This window comes from Colias eurytheme, chromosome 1 (assembly GCF_061535395.1).
Source record: "Colias eurytheme isolate Ceu_HAF_F1 chromosome 1, ilColEury1 Martin Lab GWU primary, whole genome shotgun sequence".
Lineage (NCBI taxonomy): Eukaryota > Metazoa > Arthropoda > Insecta > Lepidoptera > Pieridae > Colias > Colias eurytheme.
In genome coordinates, this window is record NC_142980.1 from 6,805,215 (window position 1) to 6,821,363 (window position 16,149).

General features: G+C 33.6%; 1 protein-coding gene and 3 long non-coding RNA genes across 4 annotated transcripts in view; 2 read left to right on the top strand and 2 right to left on the bottom strand.

The window, feature by feature from the left end:
- Positions 1-16,149, bottom strand: part of DIP2 (disco-interacting protein 2) — a 304,666-nt gene that overhangs the window by 53,036 nt on the left and 235,481 nt on the right. The window lies entirely within an intron of this gene.
- Positions 9,003-10,254, top strand: LOC149911057 (uncharacterized). Its single transcript, XR_016457285.1, has 3 exons — positions 9,003-9,067; positions 9,462-9,704; positions 9,997-10,254. It is a non-coding gene; the product is annotated as an uncharacterized LOC149911057 (long non-coding RNA).
- On the bottom strand, positions 10,710-12,783 carry LOC149911058 (uncharacterized). Its single transcript, XR_016456781.1, has 2 exons — positions 11,724-12,783; positions 10,710-11,499 (listed from the first exon to the last, which is right to left on the bottom strand). It is a non-coding gene; the product is annotated as an uncharacterized LOC149911058 (long non-coding RNA).
- Positions 12,792-13,307, top strand: LOC149911059 (uncharacterized). Its single transcript, XR_016456780.1, has 3 exons — positions 12,792-12,910; positions 13,029-13,108; positions 13,213-13,307. It is a non-coding gene; the product is annotated as an uncharacterized LOC149911059 (long non-coding RNA).

The window sequence follows — 16,149 nt, forward strand, 5'->3', positions numbered from 1 at the left end:
TAATTTCAAATCTATTTTTATGATGGATTTTATAGCAAGTATGTTAATACTAAAAAACCTTTATTTGAATCTCTCTATATCTACCGACCTTGTAACGTACTAATTTATTATTACAAAAAGACAGTCCAATTTTATTATGATGATGATGACCATTTCCTTAACCCGCCATGTGCTATAACATTTTCTAAATTAATTATATTATCTGTGCATAGTCTGAAAGCTCACGTAAGTTTATGGTTTACATCGTGCGTCTATCACGCGTAACAATTTGCGTAGATTCACCGAATTGCGACGATAGGATTTTCGTAGTGGATCAACCATAACAAAGACAGTATGTCCGTCGGCCGTCCGTAGTCCTGCAGGTGAATACGGTCACACGTACACGTAACATTAATGAAAACCTTTGTATAGAGTTCAAGCTTAGTTCAAGTTTAATATTGAATTTGATACAGTTTATAACTTTATAGGATAGAAGAAAATATGACATTGTAATTGAAATCCTGAAACCAATTAATATTATGTATTAATTAATAAACGCAAAAAAGTCCCTGAGTGGTAAATAATTACTTTGTGTTACTATCACTCCTGATTCCGTTGACAACGCTAAATAAAGCTATAGGATCATCAGATCTTCTGCCCTGACATGTGTGCATCGTCCATATTGTGTGTAAATCCCCGATTAATCTACAACTTTTATAAGCTTTTGTTCACTCCCTTTCAACATTTTTTTATATCACCCTGATTTTGTAACAATGATATCACTGCGATCATTCTATTTGTCACTTTATGTAGTCCATTTAGAAGCGATTTTAAAATATGTGCATGTATTTGTAGAGTCGCGGGACTTTTTCCCTTAACGACGACTCAATAGGATTGACTTCGCAATAAACTCCAAGTGGTGGAGCCCGCATTAACTTCTAGAGTTTAGTCTTTCGGTCACGTCAGTCAATTTTTGTATTGTCATTTTGACATAATAGCAATGCCATCCCCGCGGATTTATTGGTTGGCATTTGACGAAACTTACCTCAGCTTTAGGGGCAAATAGTTTGGCTCTCGTTTTTACAAGTAGGGTTGTTCGCACGGGTGTACGGGATGGGAGACATAATATGAATTTGAAAAGCCTACTTAACTAAATATGGCCCGATTATTGAGTGAATTTAATAAAGGATAATAGAGCGACAGTCCTTTATGTTTGTGTCACATCATAGGGTTTGACTACGTGATGATATTTCTCAATGAAGTCACGATGTCTATTGTTGCAAACTTAGTTGCAAATATAAGAATTTACTTATTCGTATTTTTAATACTTAACATTTTATAAACGTCATTATTTCAAATGGCTTATGGCTACATAATAATATAAGAGCCCACGACGGCCAGACTTTCCTTTCTTTCGGAAAGTTGAAAGTTTCTCTGTATATGTCTCCGATACAGATAAGAACGACTAGCGATTATCAAGTCTGGGTTGTGGTTACTTTGGCAGGAAACAGGTAGTAAGGGTGTATAAAATTGTACCTAACTTTCATTATAGTTTAAAAGCTAAATTTTATATATGTTACTTGGGGACCTATAAAAAGACATTACCTTAAGAGCCAGACAGTTTTCATGGTTCTTACATCTAGCCAGACACATTTAAAAAATAACTAACATATCATCAAATTCACATAACTACCTAAAAGCGTAACAAATATGAAATAACCCACTAAAAACATTAGTTAACTATAATTATTAAAAAAATAAAAGTATAATATATAAGTAATAAAGTTATTACTTACCTTTTACTTAGACTTATGTTGATGGAATTTCACGTATCCCGATGACTTTTTTATTGTGTCATCGAGATACGTGAAATTTCATCAACATAAACCCCCGTAAAAGATAAGTAATAACTTTATTACTTATATATTATACTTTTATTTTTTTAATAATTATAGTTAACTAATGTTTTAGTGGGTTATTTCATATTTGTTACGCTTTTAGGTAGTTATGTGAATTTGATGATATGTTAGTTATTTTTTAAATGTGTCTGGCTAGATGTAAGAACCATGAAAACTGTCTGGCTCTTAAGGTAATGTCTTTTTATAGGTCCCCAAGTAACATATATAAAATTTAGCTTTTAAACTATAATGAAAGTTAGGTATTATTTTATACACCTTCACTACCTGTTTCCTGCCAAAGTAACCACAACCCAAACTTGATAGTCGCTGGTCGTTCTTATCTGTATAGGAGACATATACAGAGAAACTTTCTACTTTCCGAAAGAAAGGAAAGTCTGGCCGTCGTGGGCTCTTGATCTATAAATACCAAGTAAATAGCTATTAACAATTCCTGTAACCACTACATACATATTTAAATAAACCTATTTTTCTAAGCTAATAACGAAAATATTATTATTGAATCTTTATTAATAGGAATTAAAAAATCTTTTATTATACCTATAGTCGTGAAAAAAAATATTTTGGAGAGATCTATATCAACTTGTCCCCTACATGATTCCAAAAGCTAATTTAGTAGGTACACTATTTTGCGGTGAAATAGGTACAACACAGCCGTGAATTTACTTTCATTGGAATTTGATTAGTTACCTTTGTCTCTTTATTACCTAACCCAATATTTTAGTGTTCGATTGTTGTGAGCAATTTTCCAATAATTCGATGCTGAATTTATCGAAAACTCGCCTTTCATGCCGGCTCTATTCTGCTTGTTATTTTTTATTTGTTTTTAAAATTTTATCAGTTCTATATCCTATAATCCCAATGAAGATGAAGCTACTGAATCATCCTGATGATGATATTTTATATATATTTTAGCCCATATACGTTCGCACTGCTGGGACACGGGTCTTCTATGAGGGCACAGCTCCACCATGCTGGCCAAGTGTGCAGGTTTGGCAGATGCCACAATCACCTCGTCGAAGTTTTTGAAGGCTGATTTACGCTACACCGTGTCTCGACCGGGCCGTGCCACGTTTGTACCCCGGGGCTCGATCAAATATTATTGCAACTATAATTTTATATGAAGTGATTCATGCCTGAACGTGGCGTTGAAATGTGTATGGACCAAGTACATATATGGATGTTGTTTCGTATTTAAAAGTCGTATCGTATCGTAAGTTCTTGTTTCAATAAATAACTGTTATAGAAAATTAATAGGATGGTAGGTTTCACTGATTACTACCTATTATATGTGAGCCTTTGGCAACCTTGACTTTGGGCATTTTTTACAAATATAGAATCGAAGCGAACTGCGATATAGGTACCTACGCTTATTACTTTACTGAATTATTTTACAGCTTATTCCCAAGTCTATCTCTATGCCAAATTTCATCGACATTGTTTACCTAATGTAACTTACCTTCTACGCATAACAGCCGCGAGGAAAAGAACAAACATTCAAAATATAACATACTGTAACTATTCAATAGGTAAGCCGGCAATGATATTTTGTATATATAATATCATTGTAAGCCGGATTGAAACTTGAAAGATGACACAAGAAAATATTCATCGTAATAACCAAGAACCTTATATTTGTGTTTAGATATAAGCTTCTTGGTAATAACGTAAATAAAATACTTATAGATAGAAGAAGAGATAAATTTCTAATATAATATCAAGGTTTTAACTTTACTTTGATAGGTATATTCTTATTATAATATGTATGTGTAGGTGATGTTTATGTCGCAAGGAAATTAGGTTACCAGCAATTTTACGATATCCCTTTACACTACGGATGTTGTCGATACTCTTGCATATTACCTACGTCCTTTTAGTATAAAGTTTAGTAACTTAATTGTAGAGAAATTACGAAGGAAGTTTTAAAAAAATCTAATCGCTTTTCAGTAGTTTCTTTAGTTAGTTTAAGCTTAGTATTAGTTCTGATAAACGAATAAACAAAATAACAAATATTTTCTCTTTTTAATATTAGTTTAATTACCTACAATATTAGGTAGGTAAGGTATTTCAATTATATTATTATCTAATATAATAATATTTTTTCAGCTTCATTGTATAAAGAGGTAGGTAATAATTATTATATAACCGTATATACCTAAAAATGAATCGCAAAATGTGTTGGTAAGCGCATAACTCGAGAACGGCTGAACCGATTTCGATAATTCTTTTTTTATTATATTCCTTGAAGTACGAGGATGGTTTTTATGTAGAGAAAACGTAAATATGTACCACGGGCGAAGCCGGGGCGGACCGCTAGTAACCGTATAAATTATTTGAAAAAGGTTACACAAATTAATACTTTCTACCTGTGCTTTCTACGTTATTTAAACATGTTGTCAGACCGACAGTTTGTTTCAAAGGACCGTACTATGTAATTGAGTGACTGTAAATTAAAATTTTACTTGTAAAATATAACGTAACTAAGCGTGCGACTGACTGCGACGTGACGACAAAAAAAGAACAGCATATTACAAAAATTCACTCGCGTTATATGAGAAGTTTCTATTGAACGAACTAGATAATAATTTGAGTTTCCATATTCCCTACGTCCTGCATTTTTCAATATTAGATAGTATTTAGGTATAGTCTAAGATACGGGACTAGGATAATATGATAACATCTATTAGGTACTGAGAGGTAACTTTTGAAGAAATACTTCTTTAGGCGCCTTGAGAGTAAAATTCCAAGTTCGCATCATGGCAATACCGTCACGTCATGGAGTAAGGCGACGATTTTTGTATAGACTTTGAATCTTGCCAAAGACGTTTCACTTCTGACACGTGTGCTCGGCACACACGCTCTTTTTTATGTGATCTTCGGCAAAGGAGCTAATGGGGCGTCTTTTGCTAAGCGTACTAGCACCGCAAATGCACGTTTGCCTTAAGGCCCGATTCAGTGCGACGCGGACCGTCCGCACGCGGACTAGGTTTTGCGTCCGTCGCGGATGATTTTGTCGTTCAGTGCGATGCGGATCGGGATCGACTGTAACCCTCTCGGTTTGCACATTTGACGCAGCCGCCATGACAACGACAGTACTTTACATCCGCTCCGCGTGACTGTTGTCCGCCGAGCACTGAACAAATACATTAGAACTAAGCACCGTCCGCCCGCGGACATCCGCGGCGCGGAGCAGCGGCGCGGAGCGATTTCGACCGCGCGCGGATAGCTCTCCGCGACGCGGACAGCTCCGCGTCCCTCTGAACGCGGTGTAAGGTTTCATACATTTGACCGTCCGTCGCGGACGTCCGCGTAGGTCATCCGCGTCGCACTGAACAGGCCCTTACGCCTCTACAAATGGATTGCCGACTTTTTTAAGTAAGGCATAATGAAAGGATTGAAGAGGTTACAGAAAAGGATCCGATAAAAATAAATCGATAACTACAACAGACTTATAGTAGCAGAGAGTAACTAGATATTTTTATATATTCATAATATTGAAATTAAAACCTTTAGGTATATGTAGGCAGTTTCAGTATAATTAACAGATGAGTCATGAGAGTCTTATATTTTTCTAATACCAGATCTAGACCATATGATGATTATTATTTGTAAGGATCTCAAACGAAAAACTTTGTTTGAGATAAAACTCCGTATATAGGATAAGTTTTTCTATTAGAAAATTCGATTTATAAAACAACGAGATATGTAAAAATATCTATTTATGCAATTTATATTTTAAATCTCATATGCTACACCACAACACTACACTGACAGATCGACTGGTCCGACATGATCAGAAATTCTGAGAAATTAAATGTATCTACGCAGCAGCCATAGCATAATCAATTTGGAATTATACCTAGGCTCCGCAGTCCGCCCGGATGTATGGACATTGTTGTACAGTGTACTCACATTATTTTGTAAGATTTTTATACACAAATACATTGTATACCTACAACAAAACAAATCATTAAAATTCGCTCAACTGATATTGAGTTAAAATTGGTACATCTAACACGACTTCCTTTTATATAGCCATAAGCCCTCTGCCCTATAGGTATATTCATAATCTCTATGAAAGTGAGGTATTCGCTGCAGGTTTGGTGTTATAATATTATATATATATATAAGGTATTTCGTATTATTGTAATAAAATATAAAGCAACCCCCACTTGTACATTTTTATAACACCTAAGTACCTATTTTCTATATTTTCTTTTTACCTTGTTACAAAGGTAAATGCGTGAGTGTCGAATCGAGGGGTCCTGGGTTCGATTCCCGGAGGAGACGAGGAAAAAAAAGTCTCGGTCTGGCAGGAGACAGAAGCCTGATCACCTTCTTGTCTCTACAGAAAATCGATTAGTTAAACAGATGTATCCGCCATCCTGTTACAAATGACCCACAAAATTTCGGGTCATTTGTAACAGGATGGCGGTTCTACAGGGGTCTTAGTACGCAATGACAAAAAGAAAAATGATTGTCAGAACGCTGATACCGGATACCTTAAGATACTGTAATATAAAATATAACAGTATCTTAAGATAAAATATTATAGTATCTTCACCGTGTGTGACGCGCGTCGCGCTACGCCTATGAAGAAAATAAGAAATAATTCTAAAATGGAGTTTAAATTTACCGCCTTATTTAATTCATTTTCTTTTTTCAAATGGCAATTCAGGTATATATAACATTCCATTTCACGTTTTCAAGGTGATTTTAAATGACAGATGTCTTAGTCACCAATTCTTATATCGTAAATTATGAACTTTTAAATTAACACACTAAAATATGTAAAAATATCATCCTATAATATTTTAGAATATTAATTAAAAACACAAAAATAATTTTTGTTATCTACATTATCTACCAGTGCAAACTTAGCACCCCATCTATGGAATTTTGGGTCGAAAATGACCTTGATCGTTAGGTCCCCGTTAGGTCCTTTAAGGTCCACCAATTTTTTCGTTAGGTCCCCTTTAGTTTTTTTTTAAATAATTTTTTAAATTTTAGGTATAAAAAAATTACACTTTAGCACCCCATCCATAGAATTTTGGGTCAAAAATGACCTTAATCTATAGGTCTTCGTTAGGTCCTATAAGGTCCCACAATTTTTTCGTTAGGTCCCCTTTAGTTTTTTTTTAAATATTTTTTTTTTTAATTTTGGGTATAAAAAAATTACACTTTAGCACCTCATCCATATCAAAATTGGCGAATTTTATCAAAATCGTATTCTTTACCGTTAGGTCCGTATAGGTCCATCATTGAAATTGTTAAATTATTTATTTTATTAAAATCTATATATTTATAAGAAAGTCGTGTTAGTTACTCCACTTATAACTCAAGAACGGCTGAACCGATTTAGCTGAAAATTGGCAGGGAGGTAGTTTAGAGCTAGGAGAAGGATATAGGATACTAAATATGTACCACGGGCGAAGCCGGGGCACTAGTTATAAAATAATTGAAACCTGCGCATGCGCCTTAGAGCATTAAGACATGCGCACATCATACATAAACAGCGCGAAATTTAAATTGGTATCGTTTCATTTATTAAATCAATAAATAAATCTATACTAGTCACGTCTGGTTCGAAAGATGAGACTGGCTTTTTATTTCGAAAATTTATTTGGCAACACATATCAGTTAACTGTCATTAAAACCTGAGTTGTTGATGTGTCAAAGCTTGTCAAAGTGATTTTATTTTCTGCGATTTTAGCTTAGGATTTTAGTGATTTCTAATAATTGAAAACTGAGTTGAAAACATGACGAAAACTTTAAACTATGATTAATAAATTTAAAAAGAAACAATTTGAAAGAGATGTAGTTTTCAAGGAAAAACACACAGTGTGACTTGATATTTTGATACTTTTCATCTTGATTGCATTGCACATTATATGATTTGTTTAATATTATTATTATTATTTTGCATGGATGATACCAGTAATCCAGTTATAAACTATTAAAGCAACAATATAAAATTGAACGATCTGTCCGTTCAAAATGTTTAAAGACACAAAATCAGTATCTCAACGAGATTTCTTCTATGACCGAACCATGTTATTCATGTTGAAGAGCAGTACAAAAAAAACAAGATGGAATAACTGCAGAAATGGAAGAGTTAATGATGTCAGAGATAATGATAGTGATTCTTATTCTTTATTCGCGGCTGAACGCGGCTTTTAGATTTAATATGATTATATTGATTAAACAAAATTTAATTGTATTTTATTATGTTTTTTATTACTTTCACTAGCTGTTCTTTTTTTTATCTGTATCAGATAACTGTACCAGATTACATATATATAATATTATATAGATGAAGAGTTTGTAGAGGTTGTTAATCTCTCAAAAAAACAAAGCTCGTAATAATAAATTAAAGTATCAAAACTTTATTTCCAACTATAACCTAAGTTACCATTAGGTTACCTTAATATGATGATTTTTTGAATTTGCCGCCTTTTCCAGTCTTATCTTTCGTTAGCCGGACTATCACCACAGTATCACCATATTTCCTACAGTATGGCGACGAATGTACTTGTGCAGAGAAACGGAGGGGAACTGGCGGGGGGTCGGGCGACGCGGGCCGCTTAATGCAATCACGCTGAGTTTGCATTAACTATCGCGAAAGGACGACGCAGTCGTATTTTTTGTGTAATAATTTTATTATACATAGGTACTTACATATTCTATTATGGCGCGCAAAAACTGTTCCGTTTACGGATGTAAATCTACATTGAAATCCCAGAAGGAAACAATATTTCAGAAAGATTGTATTAATAATTGTATCTGTTGAATTAAAATCAAAGCTATGTATATGTTGTCCTCATTATTTTCTAATCAGATTGTACATCCCAATGCGAATGCATTACTTCTTAAATGGTATAATATACAATTTAGAACATCCAAAAATAAAGTGTCCACGTAAATAATATTTAGCAGTGCAATATCTGTAATTATATATTTATGAACAAATGATTACATCAGATTTAATAATCGCAATTATTTTGAATGTACATATGAATAAATGATTTCATCATAATATTAATAATCAATCAATTGTTTTATTTCCCATTTGTTGCAACCCTAGCGTATTTTCGTGTGGCAGCGTAAGTACCTACGCTGGCGGCGGCATCGCGCGACATCAAAGGCGTTTCCTTACTGTAGGAAATAATATTGTAATACTGTGCTATCACTATCATTATTTTATTATACATAGTATAAAACAAAGTCGCTTTCTCTGTCCCTATGTCCCTTTGTACGCTTAAATCTTTGAAACTACGCAACGGATTTTGATGCAGTTTCTTTTAATAGATAGAGTGATTCAAGAGGAAGGTTTATATGTATAATAACATCCATTAAATAGTGGAGAAGTACTGCTATTTTTGAGGTTTCTAATGTGATGTCGTAAAAAATTACCAGCCTTACTTATAAAAACTGACTGATCTGTTGCATAAACACCTCTCAGTTAAATAACTCTCAACTCCTTAAACAATGATTAAAATAATCTTAGGTAAACCTATCTCAGCAGTCTCTCAACTAAGTTACGTCAATATATGTATTTTTTTCTAGTAACATTATCGAAATAAAACCCGCTATTCACGTAAAACTTGACTAAAAATGTACTTTTTGACAAATATGAATGGTAGACTTTATTTTGTATGACGTTTAACTGACAGGATATTGATAACTTTCAAATTTCAAACATTTGTACAGATTTGAGATTTTTGATAAATTCTAATTCAGTTTTAATTTAAAATGAGTTCAATGATCAATAAACGTTCTCGTTCGACGAATTGGAGTGAGGAGGATAAGGTACGTAATGTACACAAGAAATCTAATAGAATGTACTTATTTCCTTACATGTTTTAATGCTTATTAATAAATATATATTGCTCTTTAGAAAGTGCTTCGAAAATAATTAGTGCTCGAGCGAGCACATATTATATTAGAGATTATGGATACGTCGACTAATACAAATACAGCAAAAAAACTTGCATGGGAAGATGTTTTGTCTTGGTTATTTTAGTTTTACTTATTCTAACAGTTTCTTGTATTTAATAAATTGTTACAGTGTAATAACATTATTATTGTATTTATATTTCAGTTATAATATCATTTCACTCCATAAAAGGGACTTAAGCCAAATACAAAATCAGTGGAGGAATTTGAAGAAAGCTAAGGCTTCGGAACACAAATTTAGAACGGCAAGAAACATGACAGGCGGGGGACCTCCGCCACCAAGTCCTCCGCCTGAAGATCAAGAGCTTATAGCAGCTCTTCCTAATGAGTTTGTGGTTGATAACAATCCTTTCGATAGCGATGCAACACATGGCCAACAGGTTTATATTTTTTACATTTTCTACTGCTATTATTCCTTAATTTGGAATATCCATTAAGGGATAATAGCGCTATGCATATAGTGTGCGTTACCCAGGCAAAATGTTTTGCTTTAGAGAGATGAGACTTAAACAAATAATTAGTGTATCATGAGGAGCAATTTGTTTACTAATAGCAAAATTTGTTTGAATTGTAGTTTTTAAGTTATTTAAGAAAAACAAATTTTGCTGGAGTAACGTTTGAAACGTTACCCAGGCAAAATCGTCTTTCAAAAATTAGTTTCAGCACGGAACCAAATACATGAATAGATAGCTTTTGTTGCGTAGTAAATGTTTATAAATAGCAAAATTTGTGTGTGGTATAGTTCTTTAGTTATTTAAGATTTTGCTGCGGTAACGTTTTGGGATTTCCCAGATCTCGAAAACGGCTCAACGCAGAAGTTTGAAAAAAATACCAATAAAAGACCTCAATTTGTTTAAATTTGTTTAATCATTAGTTTTTGATTTGGTTGACGTAAACCAATGTAATTAAATGGTTTCAAAAATCAGAAGAAACGGGTTTGCAAGTAAACCAATACACTTATAACCAAATAAACAGCTGTAAAAAATACCCGTGGTTCGACGCTTGTTTACATCAGAAATATTAGATTTCATACTTTACACATTAAGAAGATAAAAACAAATTTGATTTATTTTAGACTGGTCGTACTTTAGCGATCAAATACGCAGTTCCCATAACATTAAGAAACATGGCATACTTTAAACAAATTAAAATGATTCCTGAAAATTCCTTCCTGTTAATTGCAGCTTTGAATTACGGCTCTAATGAAAGTTATCTCAAAAACAAGATTATGTCAGCAATTCTCTAATGAGCCGACCAAATTGAAAAGGTCACATAAAAGCGACCGCACCATACATAAGCGCAACCATCTGAAATGAACAGGATAATATAGATGTTTTGTTAGTACAGTTGAATACAAAAGTTTTCTGGTCAGGTTAGTTAAAATAATAAAATGGTTAAGATTCATTATTTTTATTTAAAAAATCAGTCTCATACAAATTATATGTATTGCTTTGCCTTAGCATCAACATTTTTGAGTTTTGTTACGTGTTACTTAGAGTGAATATTTTAACATTACATGTGACTGCCACAGGTGGATAACCCGTGAACCAATCATTGTCAAAGCGTCGTAACCTTCTTTTAACTTAATGTTGAAATATCCACTCTAAGTAACACGACATAAAGCTCATATTTCAATACCACAGTGTGACTTGAGTTGGAATTGAGGTGGCGTTGTGTGTGTAATGTGCAAAGCACATTTAATGTTTTTTTTTACAAAATATGTATTATCGGCTTGCCTATATTTCTTGCCCTTATGAGGGACGGTTTCGAGCATATTCTATAAAAAATGTATATAATCACAAAACTTTTAAATGAGAAAACAACAATATAATAAAAATAAAAATATAAAACATTTGGTTTAACAGAAACAACAAATTAAGTACTAAAAATATAGCTACATGTATATATGTTTGTATTGTTTTAAATCACACTATAAATTATACACTATGATATTACACTTTTATTAACTAGTAAAAATTGTGTAATATGGTACTGCACTTAAAAAATATTAAAAAATCGGCTTCACGAATAACGTTTTTCTGCTTAACTGTACAAAACATCGGTTACCAAGCTGCTAATTTGCGAAGATTACCCGTACGTACGGTGCAGTCGCTTTTACGTGACCTTTTCAATTTGGTCGGCTTATTAGAGAATTGCTGACATATTCTTGTTTTTGAGATAACTTTCATTAGAGCCGTAATTCAAGGCTGAAATTAACAGGAAAGAATTTTCATGAATCATTTTAATTTGTTTAAAGTATGCCATGTTTCTTAATGTTATGGGAACTGCGTATTCGATCGCTAAAGTACGACCAGTCTAAAATAAATCAAATTTGTTTTTATCTTCTTAACGTGTAAAGTATGAAATCTAAAATGTCTGCTGTAAACAAGCGTCGAACCACGGGTATTTTTTACAGCTGTTTATTTGGTTATAAGTGTATTGGTTTACATGTAAACCCGCTTCTTCTGATTTTTGAAACCATTTAATTACATTGGTTTACGTCAACCAAATCAAAAACTAATGATTAAACAAATTTAAACAAATTAAGGTCTTTTATTGGTATTTTTTTCAAACTTCTGCGTTGAGCCGTTTTCGAGATCTGGGAAATCCCAAAACGTTACCGCAGCAAAATCTTAAATAACTAAAGAACTATACCACACACAAATTTTGCTATTTATAAACATTTACTACTCAACAAAAGCTATCTATTCATGTATTTGGTTCCGTGCTGAAACTAATTTTTGAAAGACGATTTTGCCTGGGTAACGTTTCAAACGTTACTCCAGCAAAATTTGTTTTTCTTAAATAACTTAAAAACTACAATTCAAACAAATTTTGCTATTAGTAAACAAATTGCTCCTCATGATACACTAATTATTTGTTTAAGTCTCATCTCTCTAAAGCAAAACATTTTGCCTGGGTAACGCACACATGCATATATAGTTTTTTATTGTGAGATTGAGTAATTATATTTTATATATTTATAGGAAGTTACTAAGGAGTCTGCTGATGATACATTGAAATTGAATGAAAATGATGAAAGCACTGCACATGCATAGGTAATCATATTATATAATAATTTGTATAATATTTTTATCAGTTATGTTATACAAAAATATCAGTATTATAAATAAAATTTATATTATTTTAAAATAATTATTATTTTTTTATTTTTAGCCTGAATTGCCAAATTTCTCCACTGAATTGCCACGTATAAATCCTACACATCATATTTTCAAAGCTAAACCAAAAAAAACGTAAGTATGTAATGTTGAAAATAGAATTTCATGAAATTTCCTGTGCTTATTGTTCAGCTGTGATTTATGTGAAATAATGTTTAATGTTTATGTTATTTTTACAGTGGGAAATCAAATTCCAATTACGAGCATCAATTATTCCTCCTTGCAAAAAAAAGCAGGGAGGAATTAATGAAGCAACAACAAGAGTTGCATCTATGACGCCCGTAGCACACCTCCGCTGCGAAACCATGACCGCGGAACCGCTAGATGAATTCCGCTGTGATCAAGTGTAGTTTGAGTAGCGGAACCGGCATCGGCGAAACCTCATGCGAGTCAGTCCGGAAGCAACGATCAAAGCGAAATGTCGTCGTTATCGGAGTCAGAGGAAAAAGAAATATTATTGTGGACTTTTACTTTGAAAAGACATAAAACTCGTAGAATTTGGGTGCATGAGATTAATAAAAAAAGAAAGAAATCAGGAGAAAACCTACTATGTAATGAACTCGAGTCCCATGAAGATCGTTTCTATACATATACATATGTATTTTTAGAATGACCCCTCAGAGTTTTGATGATTTACATACTCTTTTACAAAAACAATGTAGTTCCGCGTTTTATTTTTGCCGGTTTTGACAAACACGCGCGAAAACATTGCGGCACCGCAAACAAATAGCGGCGTGAGCGCGGTAGTGTGGCTGGATTTAGAAGAGATGGGCGAAACCGCGCGAAGAAAGAGATAAAAAATAGTTAGATGTATGTGTTAGAACAGGCAGTTTCGCTACTGTTCCGCTTCTCGTACACGGGACAAGACAGAGCGAAACTACTGCGGTTCCGGTGTTACAGTTCTGCAGCGGAGGTGTGCTACGGGCCTTAAGAATAGAGCAAGAGAGGGAGCTTCACCTATTAAGAATAGAACAAGAGAGGGAGCTTCACGAGAAGAAGCTCCAAATACTTGCATTAGAGGAGGAATATTTAAAAAAAATAAATTTTGAAAAATAATAAAATATGGTTTTTATTGATTAAAATAAGTTTCAATATAAATGGCCCTGTTTATATTTTCGTCTTCATCTTCTATATTATCAGGGATAGTTGGATCGATTAATAATTGATTTTCAAGGCCTGAAGGATCTAGAAAAATACAAAATAAAGAATTAAAATATGCTTATTTTTTATGTATTGGCATTATTAAATACTAGATTTCCGCCCGCGGCTTCGCCCGCGTTTTCAAAGGAAAACCCGCATAGTTCCCGTTCCCGTGGGATTTCCGGGATAAAACCTATCCTATGTGTTAATCCAAGTCACCCTCTATATGTGTGCTAAATTTCATTGTAATCGGTTCAGTAGTTTTTACGTGAAAGAGTAACAAACATCCATACATCCATACATCCATACATCCATACATCCATACATCCTTACAAACTTTCGCCTTTATAATAGTATTAAGATACTTTGTTTACATATTAGTTTGCACAAATACCTTGATTTAAAATAGACTCATTAAAGAGTATTGCTAAATTGTGCAAAACTGCACAAGCAACAGTAGTGGTCTTGATCACTTGCAGAGACCCTCGCATTGTTTCGTTGAGTATGCGGAATCTTTGCTTCCACACCCCAAAGCAACGCTCTACAGTATTCCTCGTTCGTATGTGACTCAGGTTGTACCTTTCTTCTGCCTGTGTCCTTGGTCTTAATATTGGTGTTAGAAGATGCGAAGTACAAGGATACCCGCTATCTCCAATCAGCTTCCCATGAAATTCATTCTCCTCAAGCCTCCGCTTTATTGAGCTTTCTCTATATATGCGGGAATCATGTGTACTTCCTCTCCAGTGACACACAATATCGCAGATTTTAAGGTCAGAGTCACATACTACCTGTAATTATTGTCATCAATATTATTATAAATTAGAAACACATAATAGCACACATAACAATGAAAATTTATTACTTTAAATACACTATGATCAAACTAAAATGTTATTGTACAATGTTCATACTTGAGTGTTAATGGAGTAATGTCCCTTCCTATTAACATAGTACTGTCCAGCCTCTCCACTCACTTTGCGTATCTTAATATGAGTGCAATCTATTGCACCAATGATACGCTTCATCCCGCATATTATGGCCTCAAATTTCCTAATTGCTTTGGCTTCCTCGGTTGAGTTCGACGGCATATTAATATAACGCGAACTTTTAGAAGCTAACGCAATAGCAACATTTCGGGACAAACGGGAAAGTGTCTGTTGACTCATTCTGTGAATGTCAGCACAATCTTCTTGGATCTGTAATGTAATAGATCGTTATACAGGCTTTTCTATTGTATATATCCAAAACTAGAGCACAAGTCACATCTACCTCATGCCGGCCCCAATATCGAATAACTGCCATCACTTGCAGTTCCACTGGAATACCGCCCCCTCGAGTGTCCACGCGAAGGTCATCCCGAATCAAATTAATGATTTGTTGCATGTTATTCTTTCCGAATATATACCTCGACCGTAGTGTGGCCCTGTGGCCGCTACAAAAAATATATTGACACCATAGATTGACACTAATACCAGGTTATTTTAATTCTAGGTTGAAAAGTAGGTTTTTAATAAATAAGCACTCTCAGAACAATAGATTTATTTAATAAATGAAACGATACCATTTTAAATTTCGCGCTGTTTATGTATGATGTGCGCATGCCTTAATGCTCTAAGGCGCATGCGCAGGTTTTTATTATTTTATAATTTTAATAAAATAAATAATTCAACAATTTCAATGATGAGCCCATACGGACCTAACGGTAAAGAATACGATTTTGATAAAATTTGCCAATTTTGCTATGGATGGGGTGCTAAAGTGTAACTTTTTTATACCTAAAATTAAAAAAAAATTATTTAAAAAAAAACTAAAGGGGACCTAACGAAAAAACTGTGGGACCTTATAGGACCTAACGGAGACCTATCGATTGAGGTCATTTTTGACCCAAAATTCTATGGATGGGGTGCTAAAGTGCATTTTTTTTTATACCTAAAATTTAAAAAATTATTTAAAAAAAAACTAAAGGGGACCTAACG